Consider the following 12,099-nt stretch of genomic DNA (forward strand, 5'->3'; position numbering starts at 1 on the left):
ATACATTAAATGACAGCTTATTCATCACAATTCCTTCCAACTAAACCGTACACCTTTAGATTTTCTTGATGGGGAGGAATGAAAGGTGTAGATGACAACTCTAAATAGATGACCCATATGCTAGTGAATTCTGTTTTCTATTAATTGAAATGCAGTTCTGTATTTCAAACCCTCTTGTTTATTGTGATGCAACACAATGTGCAATATTTCATGTTGGTCAAGTATGCCAGTTTCTTGCACTCTGTACCAGGATAGTGTGGTTTCTACTCCTGGTCTACTAGTGCCTGCAAAAAGTTGGATTTTTCCTCATATCTTTGTTAATGTGGGCATGTGTCTACTGGCACACTTGTGTAAATGTGTATACAGGCTGCACATGCGCACTAAACTGGTCTCCATTTCACATTGATGAATTAAAATTGGCCAGCCCTGTAGGGGGCGACAAAAGCGATCTGGCTCAAACATGGCTTGGCTTCTGAAGGGCTCTGTCATTTTTCATGAGCTTCAAGGGGGGAAAAAACACATGGAGAGCAGGCGGGATGAGACAAGACAAGATATGTTACTTGGTTGGGGGGTGGGGCTGAGTACATGAAGAAGCTGGGGGCGGGCTGGGGGGGAGTCCGCTGTTGTCCACAGAGAAACAGTGTGAAACATCCATAATTTTCTCTGCAGGGTCTGCAGTAATTGAGTCGTTTAAAACACACATAGATGTGTACTGTATCTGTGTATGTGTGGAGACGGAGGGGCGAGAGGGGAAACAGAAGGATGAGTGAAGGAGACACAACCCGTGAAGACAAAATTGTGCATCTCCTGTCAGTGCAAACAGCTACCCTCAGCAGGGGAATCAAAACCTCTTTTCTTTTCACCCTTAACTGCCTTGTCACATCTTGTCAGGATGTGACCTGTCACAACTAATTTCATTTTTTTTTTTTGCTGCCCCCCCCCAATTCTTTTTTTTTTCTTATAGAGAGAGAAATGACGAAGAGAAATGCAGTGAAAGAGAACAGAAAAGAAAATTGCTATCCTTAACCACTTCCAGAGCCCTTCACTTCTCTCATGGAAATTTCCCTTGTATGCTTTGATATGTGTCTGGCTGGCGGGTGTCGTCTTTCAGGGCTTCCTAACTGCTTCCTCTGCTCGCCCTTCCAAAGTTCATAAAGCTGGAGATATGTTGGCCCCTTTTATAACCCAACACACCCTCCTCCCACACACACACACACACCCTCAAAGACAAGCACAATGAAGAGGAAATGCACCTGCACCTTTAAAATATCAGTATGCCTGGCTCAGTCCTAAAGAAAAAGGAGCAGGGCACCCAGATTGGCAAGTGCAGTCCCATCCTGTAAAATGCCCAGATGAGTGAGTGAGTGCAAGGCACTTTTCACATTATACTGTAATTGCACAAATCTATATATGTAAAAGCCAAAAACCACTGACTCAGTCATCATGAAATCTCCTGAACCATGAGGACTTGGGACTTGAAATTTGGAATGTAGGTTACCCGTGGCCGATAGGTGCGCACTAAGAAACGGTTTTAAAAATTTTGTGTATTCTGTCTGTATGTCTGTTCGATTTATGTCTGTCCGCTTTTCATGAGAGAATTACTTAACGGATTTAGATCTGGTTGTTTTCTATAATTTGCTTGAACTTTCCGGTTGATCTTGCGACTTCTCTCATTGAGCTAAGTACCACAGTTCGCTTGTGGTACCGATGTATTCATGCAAATCCAACAGAGTGGCTGTGGGCCGACAGCATAGGGGGCGGGGCCTTCCTCATTCACTCGCCAGCCTCTGTTCTAGTCGGTCTACGTCTCACCACGTGTTGGAGCGCACCCTGCCTCTGTTTAGCTACCCGTTTGTTCAACAGACATTATCATCTACAGATTGTTAAGGAGTAACGTTTGACGTTTTGAGGGAGAGATCAGAGCTCCATGTGTTTTAGAGGGTAGCTGCTGATTGCCAGAGATATCACGGCCATGAGTTTTTCTCCCCATGTGGGGAACACTTTCCTGTCAGAGCTGAACACGATCAGATACACTGCCAACGTCTATTGATTTTTAAAGTTTGTCCTGTTTCATTACTATGTGGGCAAAGTCACGGGGTACAGCTAGTGTGATATAAATGTGCTAACTAGTTTCTGGAAAGCTCTCTACTTGGTCCAGCCACAGCATCCTAATTGAATTTTACTTTAGGACTTTTGACTTGACCAATCCAACACTCAATCTTCTCTAGTGCAATCCCGTGACGTACCCAGTCGAGTATGGGCCAGGTCAGTAAGTGCAAAGCATGCGTCCTCATGCTGCATTATTGAAAGTATTATCAACTTTCTGTTAAGGAGCCAAGTCACTCAGGGGCCTGTGGGGGTCTTAATCTGGTCTTTTAAACATCGTATGTATGCAAATGTAAGCACAGTATGTCAACCCTGTAGTTATTATTCTTGTATAAAATATTAAACTTATGAACCTATAAAATTCCTAGTTCATGATAAAGACATTCCAAATACTGGGCACAGACAACAACAACAACATTATACATTATTTTAAAAAAGCTGTTGTTGCAGAAAACACTCTAAAGAAAAAAAGAGAATGTAGTATCATCATTATAGACATGATACTTTTTCATCAAGGAGAAATTAAAAAGATCGGACATGAGTATCAGTAGGCTTTGGGTCTTAGGAACCAAGTTACCCGAACTGTTCTATAACATTTCAGTAATTATTTACCAATATGCTGATCTTTGTTCTCATAAAATATGTCATTACAATAACAATTGAATTATGGTATTTGAGGGTTCCTCTAGAGTGCCTCTTTCTCTTGCACGATTTGGCTCAAAAATTAATCAGCACATAATAGGCTTAAGTTTTGAATTTGGTATTTTCCCATCCAACCATTTTAGCTCTAGATTGTCCTCAAGAAACTGTGATACAAAGACTGACACACACCCCCTATCGAGACATCAATGTTTTCAGTATCGGGGACCGTAAAATGTCAATATCCATCGAACATCGGAAAACAAAATTTTTGAAGAATCTAAAGCAGGGGTGTCTAAGTCCAGTCCTCTGAATCAATTCCTCTGAATTGATTAGTTTCTTCATTAAATGGCAGCCAATCAGAAATGAGATGTGAAACGAGCCAACAGATGACCAGCTAAACTAGAACGTCAAACTCCAGCCAGTTTCACTCCAACCACTTTCTTAATGAGAAGCATATTCTTGCTGTTAATTAAAGCCATTATTGAATATCAGGACTTGTTTCTGCTCTCATTCTGTCACAGCAGACTGTTGAGTTTCTGTTTTTTTCTAAGACCACTGTCAAGATGTTTTGGTGACCTGAGCAGACCAACATGACTGAGATCTTCACCTTTCTTTATTTTGAAGTTAGATGGCTTGTTTTGTATCTCATTATTGTTTGGCTGCTCATTAAGGACAAAGAAACCACTGAGTGGTCTGAGTCACATCAATTAAAACAAAGGCAAAACAAGTTAATCAGCAGCAAAACTGGCTCACTAATTAAGAAGATGTTTAGAATGAAAACCTGCAGCCACTGCGGCCCACCAGGACTGGAGTCGGACACCCCTGATCTAAAGCTTTCACCCCTTCCCCATAGACGACAGGTTATGATGTGGGAGGGTCCATATCTCTGTTTTTTCCAGCAGATGGCACATCATAAACATTAACATTGCATTAACCATGCTTTTACAAATACCATACCAAATGGCATATACTATATACTATGTGCTATGTACTGTATTTGTGATTTCAAGAGCTAGCACATCACAAACATTTGTAAAAATGTATTTTATTACTAAAAATATGTGTGATGCACCACCTGTTGGAATGATAAATTCAATGCATTTTATTACTACCTGCAAAAATCATTCCAATAGATGGTGCACTGCAAATATTAATGCTGCGGTCTATGTTGATTACTTAGATTTCAAACCATCTTTGATGGGTAGCACAGCTAGTATAATATATGCAGCATATAAACATTATAATAAAAACAAAACACAACCCCCCACCCCCATATCACACATAAGGAATTTTGGCTTGGATAATAGAGATCTGCTGTTCTCAGTAACAAACAGTAGGAGGCAGTAAGATGAGGTCATACCTGCTCAGAATGTACCACAGGTACAGTATGTATTTAACGTCATCAGTATTTGAATAAAGCAGGTCCAGCTTTTTGTGTCCACAAATTAAACATGTTGATTGAAGTTTATTTCATCGTTTGAAGTGTCATCATTCAGAATGATTCATCATTATTATATTGGAGTAAAAAAATGAAATGAAGATCATCCATTTCGGAGTTTAACTGACCAGTGTCGCCATGCCACGTGAACAGCATATTTCTGTGTTACATTACTGGTTAGTCTTAACAGAACAGCTACTTTTATTAGTTAGGCTCATTTATTTATAATAGACATTACATCAGTGAGCACACACATACACAGTAGTATAATACCACTAGCAAAATACCCGCGCTTCGCAGCGGAGAAGAAGTGTGTTAAAGAAGTTATGAAAAAGAAAAGGAAACATTTTAAAAATAATGTTAACATTTGCTTTCTATTCGTTTGCATAAGCACAGTCCTTCACCAGCAATTATTTAATGTTAGCTCAGACCCGGCACTTAAAAGTTTCTGTCGCGCTTTTGCCGAGTTTGTGCCAAACACTATTCTATCCCTGACCATCTCATTTTCGTTTGCATAAGCACAGTCCTTCACCAGCAATTTTAACTTAGTTACAAAGTGATTAAAAGTGTCGTTTATACCCCACGTCCTCTCATTAAACTTGTATCTCACAAATATCGTATTCGTCTAAGGCATGATAAATGCCAGCGGCAGCGTGTCTATGAACTTAATTTAAAGTTAAGCTTTACACCTTGTAGCTGCACTTATGAATATGCTTGTATCGCCACTCGCTTCATATTCTTTTGCTGCCTTCTCAATTGTGTAATGCGTTTTTTGTTCAGCGCTCTTTGGAGCTCTTCCTTAGAACATTAGAACACTCTAGACGAGAACAGGCCATTCAGCACAATAAAGCTCGCCAGTCCATTCCACTTGTTTCCTCCAAGAAAACATCAAGTCGAGTTTTGAAAGTCCCTAACATCTTACTGTGTACCACACTACTTGGTCGCTTATTCCAAGTGTCTGTCGTTCTTTGTGTAAAGAAAAACTTCCTAATGTTTGTGCGAAATTTACTCTTAACAAGTTTCCAACTGTGTCCCCGTGTTCTTGATGAACTCATTTTAAAATACAAGTCTCGATCCACTGTACTAATTCCCTTCATAATTTTAAACACTTCAATCATGTCACCTCTTAATCTTTTGCTTAAACTGTAAAGGCTCAGCTCTTTTAATCTTTCCTCATAATTCAACCCCTGTAGCCCTGGAATCAGCCTCGCCGCTCTTCTCTGGACCTTTTCTAGTGCTGTTGTGTCCTTTTTGTAGTCTGGAGACCAAAACTGCACACAGTACTCAAGATGAGGCCTCACCAGTGCATTATAAAGGTTGAGCAGAACCTCCTGTGACTTGTACTCCACTCATCAAGGCACTATATAACCTGACATTCTGTTAGCCCTCTTAATGGCTTCTGAACACTGTTGGGAAGTTGATAGCTTAGAGTCCACTATGACTCCTAAATCCTTCTCATAAGGTGTACTCTCAATTTTCCGACCGCCCATTGTGTATTCAAACCTAATATTTTTACTTCCTATGTGTAATACTTTACATTTACTGACATTAAATGCCCAAGCCTGTCTGCTATCCAAGTCCTTCTGTAATGATATAACGGATTCCAAATTATCTGCTAATCCACCTATCTTGGTATCATCTGCAAACTTAACCAGCTTGTTACTTATATTCCTATCTAAATCATTTATATATATTAAAAATAGCAGCGGCCCTAGCACTGACCCCTGCTGGTCACCACTCTTAACATCGGCCAGTTCTGATGAGGTTCCTCGCACCATCACCCTCTGCTTCCTGTGTCTGAGCCAATTCTGCACCCATCTAAAAACATCACCCTGAACTCCCACTTCTTTTAACTTGATGCCCAACCTCTCATGTGGCACCTTATCAAATGCTTTCTGAAAGTCCAGATAAATAATATCATAAGCTCCACTTTGATTGTATCCTTTTGTTGCAACCTCATAGAATTCCAACATGTTAGTAAAACACGACCTCCCTCTTCTGAACCCATGCTGACTGTTCAGAATAACTCCTGTCCTTGCCATGTGTTGCTCAATCTTATCCTTAATAATTCCTTCCATTAATTTTCCTGTGATGCTTGTTAAGCTTACTGGCCTATAGTTGCTTGGATCTGCCCTGTCACCCTTTTTATATAATGGGATGATATTTGCCATTTTCCAGTCCTTTGGAATCTCTCCAGTGCACAGTGACTTCCTAAAAATATGTGTCAAGGGTTTATATCTGTACTCACTAGCCTCCTTAAGAACACGAGGATAAATATTATCTGGGCCTGGTGATTTGTTTGATTTCATCTTATTTAATCTGAGCAGCACTTCTCCCTCTACAATTTCCAAATCCCTCAGTACCTCCTTAGTAGTCCCTGTTACTGCTCTGAGGTTATCCACTTGCTCACTTGTAAACACCTCAGAAAAATGTAAGTTTAGGGCATCTGCTATTTCATTGTCTGTATCTTTTAATTCCCTTTACTATTCCTGATGAACTTGACCTCCTCCTTAACTGTTCTTTTACTACTAAAATACTGAAAGAATCTCTTGGGGTCTTCTTTCGCCTTATCTGCTCTATTCCTCTCCAACTGTCTTTTAGCCTCTCTGATATCCTTCTTAATGGTTGCCCTCATGTTCTCATACGCGCTACGATTCTCTTTGCAGTCATTAGTCTTATATGCCTTATACAGCAGTTTTTCCTTTGCAACTTCTTTTTTAAATCTTTATTAATCCATCGTGGAGTTTTTTTTAGTTTCCTATTACTTCCAAATTTAGGTCTGTATCTGTCCTGCATTACATGTAAAACATTTTAAACCTGTTCCACTGCTCCTCGACTGTCTCCACATTTAAAAGCTTATCCCAGTCTATCCTACTTAGACTTTGTCGCATCTGCTCAAAATTAGCCCTACCAAAGTTCAACTTAACAATTTTAGTCTTTGCATCTGTACTCTTACAAAATACTGAGAATTGTATTACATTATGGTCACGTGACCCTAGTGGTTCAATCACCTCTACACCCTCAATTCTATCCTGATTATTACAGAATACTAAATCCAGACAGGCCTCACCCTGTGTTGGTGCTTTAACATGCTGTGTTAAAAAACAAAGTTACAAAGTGATCAAAAGTGTCATTTATACCCCGTGTCCTCTCATTAAACTTGTATCTCGCGAATATCGTATTCGTCTTAGGCATGACAAACGCCAGCGGCAGTGTGTCTATAAACTTAATTTAAAGTTAAGCTTTACACCTTGTAGCTGCACTTATATGCTTGTATGCGTCACTTGCTTCATATTCTTCTGCTGTCTTCTCAATTGTGTAATGCGTTTTTTGTTCAGCGCTCTTTTTAGCTCTTCCTTGTTCTCTATGTACTGCGTTCACAGTCAGTTCACGTGAGCCTCTCTCTTATGTGATCTTGTAATGCCCACGGCTTTATTTAATGTTAGCTAAGACCCGGCACTTAAAAGTTTCTCGCTGCAGCAATTTGAACTCCGTTACAAAGTGATCCAAAGTCTCGTTTATACCTCGTGTCTTCTCATTAAACTTGTATCTCGCGAATATCGTATTTGTCGTAGGCATGAGAAACGCCAGCAGCAGCGTGTCTAGAAACTTAATTTAAACTTACGGTTTACACCGTGTGCTTTGTTCCCGCAGTAGCTGCACTTATGAATATGCTTGTATGCGTCACTCGCTTCATATTCTTCTGCTGCCTTCTCAATTGTGTAATGCGTTTTTTGTTCAGCGCTCTTTTTAGCTCTTCCTTGTTCTCTACGTACTGCGTTCACAGTCAGTTCACGTGAGCCGCTCTCTTGTGTGATCTTGCGATGTCCACGGCTTTATTTAATGTTAGCTAAGACCCGCACTTAAAAGTTTCTCTCGCACTTCGCTGAGTTTGTGCCAAACACTAGACCATCTCATCTTCGTTTGCATAAGCACAGTCCTTCACCCGCGAATATTTATCTTATATGGACAGGCACTCAATTATGTGGGAAGCGTGACGATGAGGGACGCAACTCCGCATCACACGGCGACCGAGCTGCAGGCTATGGCTATATATATGGTCGAAAGAAAGTTTCCAGTTATGACCGTTACATGTAGAATTCCGAAATGAAACCTGCCTAACTTTTGTAAGTAAGCTGTAAGGAATGAGCCTGCCAAATTTCAGCCTTCCACCTACACGGGAAGTTGGAGAATTAGTGATGAGTGAGTGAGTGAGTGAGTGAGTGAGTGAGTGAGGGCTTTGCCTTTTATTAGTATAGCTTAAAACCAATGCTATATTACGCAACTTTTTGTTGTGGGGTATTTTAGATTTGCAGACTACCGTTGCTAATCTCATTACTGTACCAAGTCAAATTATGTGACTGAAAGCCCCTGCCTATGTCACTTTTATGAACATAAAACAAAACACAAGGTCCTCTTCTATTTGTGAGGTTTAAAATATGCTTGTTCCTTATTCCTTGGATGCTCATTCATTGGTTTCCAGCTCTGCTGCACACACAGCCCACCCACTGACTAACCCATCCATTTTCTAACCCGCTGAATCTGAACACAGGGTCACGGGGGTCTGCTGGAGCCAATCCCAGCCAACACAGGGCACAAGGCAGGAACCAATCCTGGGCAGGGTGCCAACCCACCGCAGGACACACACAAACACACACCAAGCACACACTAGGGCCAATTTAGAATCGCCAATCACCTAACCTGCATGTCTTTGGATTGTGGGAGGAAACCGGAGCGCCCGGAGGAAACCCACGCAGACATGGGGACAACATGCAAACTCCACGCAGGGTGGACCTGGGAAGCGAACCCGGGTCTCCTAACTGCGAGGCAGCAGCGCTACCCACTGCGCCACCGTGCCGCCCTCCACTGACTAACCAGAAAATCAAATCTGTTCAAATTTATCATAACAACTAACAGCCTAGTTGGTTTCAGTTGTTAGGCACATCACATTACTGTTGGTCATGAGAACGCACCGTTGACTGCCTCCAACTCACTTAGATTATGCTACAACTGAAAATCAATGATAAAGTCACCTAATGTTACATGGGCCTAAGTACTATCCAAATGTCCCAAAATAGTTCATCATTAAAAGCCTTGGGTAGAAATGCCTGCTTCAAAGAGATATAAGACTTTGTATATGTAAACTGTTATTACAGAACAAACTATAAAGTTAAAAGTTTTACATGACCTAATTTTCTAATTGAAACGTGCTGGTATAAATAATGTCAGGATATTATACTTTAAAAGGCAACTCATTTCCATTACTATTGCAGACTATGATGGAGTCATCTGAGAGTTTCTATAAATGTATTGGAAGTCTGTTGTGAAGAGGGTAAACAGGAAGGGACATCACCATTCCTGACATACAGTCCTTGACTCTTAGACTGTGGGAGCATCAAGACGTATTATGTCAGTTCAAATGAAAATATCTGAACCCATCTCAGGTCTGTTGCTGCTCCTCATCTTGACCCACTCCAATTTGTATATGGAGCATAGAGATCTGTGGACAATGCCACCCACATGGGCCTTCACTTTATCCTAGAGGATCTGAACTGTAAAGAAGTTCTGTCAGACTTATGTTTGTAGACTTTGGTGCTGCATTAAACACCACTATCCCTGAACAATTGTTAACCAATACAAAACTGAATGGAATGATCTGATCTAAGAACAGTTTACAGTTTATTGACAAACAGGAAACAGTATGTGCAGATGGGCTCCAATCTCTCACCCCGTCTCAATATTAGTATAAATGACCATCATGGCTGAGTACTTTCTCCCCACTCTACTCCCTGTACACCAATGATTGTTAGCCCACTGACCCTTCAGTCAAAATCATCAAGTTCGCTGATCACACCACCATCATTGGATTGATTATTAATGGAGCATCAAACAGAAATTAAGTGATTGGTCTTGCTTTTCTAAATACAACTAGAGCAGTGGAAATTGTAGTTGACTTTTGCAAAGAGAATCCACAACCTGTCCTCGTTATTTACAGTCAATATGGTGAGATCTCAAATACTGTCAGCTTAGGCATTAACACCACATCCATGTGATATACTATTAATGACAGGTCATTTGGCCAAGGAAAAAAAGCAAAGAGCATGGGGATCAGCACATTTAACAAAGTGATGTCTTATGCAGACATGAATCCATTATTACTGCCAGTTTCCGGTGGGTCTTCTGTTTAAATATCCACTAGGGAGGAGTAGGCAGAACTTCCAGAGGATGGGAGGAAATTACATCACTGATCTTCCAGACTCCACCCCAAACCATATCTCTCCCTCTTATGTCCTCAGATTTATTGACTACAGTCCAGAGGACCAATGACGTCATTTCAACCCACCGTTCAAATGTTTTTCCTATTAAAAAAAACACTGGAAAGCAGCAGTCAGGATCGACTCGTATCAGCATAAGACGTCACTTTGTTATGTGCCAGGCACCACTACACCTGCTTTGATTTTTTTTTCTTGGACAAAGGACCTGTCATTAAAAGTACATCCGGTAGTGAGCTTTCTTAGTGATGGAAGTGGTGTTAATGTCCCAGCAAGTGTTTGTAGAGGAGGAGGTTGTAACTGCTCTTTGCTAAAGCCAGCTACCATTTCCACTGTTTTGGTGGTATTGGGTACCAAATTATTTATAGCAAACCAAAACATAAGAAAAAAGAATATACAAGGACAATAATACATGACTTTATAATTATCAATAAAAATTGAAAAACAATAGTATGTCATATAATAAAATTATAAAAACTAAATAAATAACTAAAAACACATAACTTATTTTGTATCCAATGTTGTGTATTGGGTTTTTTTTTTTGTTTTTTCCTGTTCATTTCTGAATTTTTGTGAAGTGATTTGAGCAAGGAAAAGCTGCTAGACAAATAAAATGTATTATCATTACTTCTGTAAATTCCCCCAGCACCTTGAGTTGATAACAACAGAAGCAAAGACAGCCTTGGGCCTCCTGAAAGAGTGTGGATATGTATGCTGTATATGTATGTATACATATGTATGTATGTATGTATGTATGTATGTATGTATGTATGCTGTAAGATTCTTCATTACACGTTCACTATAAAATTACTATTTGTGTAGTGACTGGTCTCTGTTTTGTATTATTCTGCTACCATACCATACTGCAAGTGGAAGAAATTTTCACAGTGCAATTGCCGGCACTGAATATGGGCCATTTATGGAACTAGTGCTGCCTGCTGGACACAGAAATGTGACACTCTAAACCCCACTTAATCTAATACAAGTTTGCAGGAAACCAGACTCACTGTATTGAGCACAGGCAGGAGCCAACTATGGACAGGGTACATCATTCCACTGGCCCCAGTCATCCACACTTTAAAAGTGTTTTTATGATATGTGAGGAAAAGCCACAGTGACAGAGAGAGACCATGTAAACTCCATCCATCCATTATCCAACCCGCTATATCCTAACTACAGGGTCATGGGGGTCTGCTGGAGCCAATCCCAGCCAACACAGGGCACAAGGCAGGAAATAAACCCTGGGCAGGGTGCCAGCCCACCGCAGGGCACACACACACATATACACCCACACACCAAGCATACACTAGGGACAATTTAGAATCGCCAATGCACCAAACCTGCATGTCTTTGGACTGTGGGAGGAAACCGGAGTGCCCAGAGGAAACCCACACAGACACGGGGAGAACATGCAAACTCCACACAGGGAAGACCTGGTAAGTGAACCCGGGTCTCCTAACTGCGAGGCAGCAGTGCTACCACTGTGCCACCCCCATGTAAATTCCATCCATCCATTATCCAACCCACTATATCCTAACTAAAGGGTAACAGGGGTCTGCTGGAGCCAATCCCAGTCAACACAGGGTGCAAGGCAGGAAACAAACCCCGGGCAGGGTGCCAGCCCACCGCAAGGCACACACA

The sequence above is a fragment of the Polypterus senegalus genome, chromosome 9 (assembly GCF_016835505.1).
Source record: "Polypterus senegalus isolate Bchr_013 chromosome 9, ASM1683550v1, whole genome shotgun sequence".
Classification (NCBI taxonomy): domain Eukaryota; kingdom Metazoa; phylum Chordata; class Cladistia; order Polypteriformes; family Polypteridae; genus Polypterus; species Polypterus senegalus.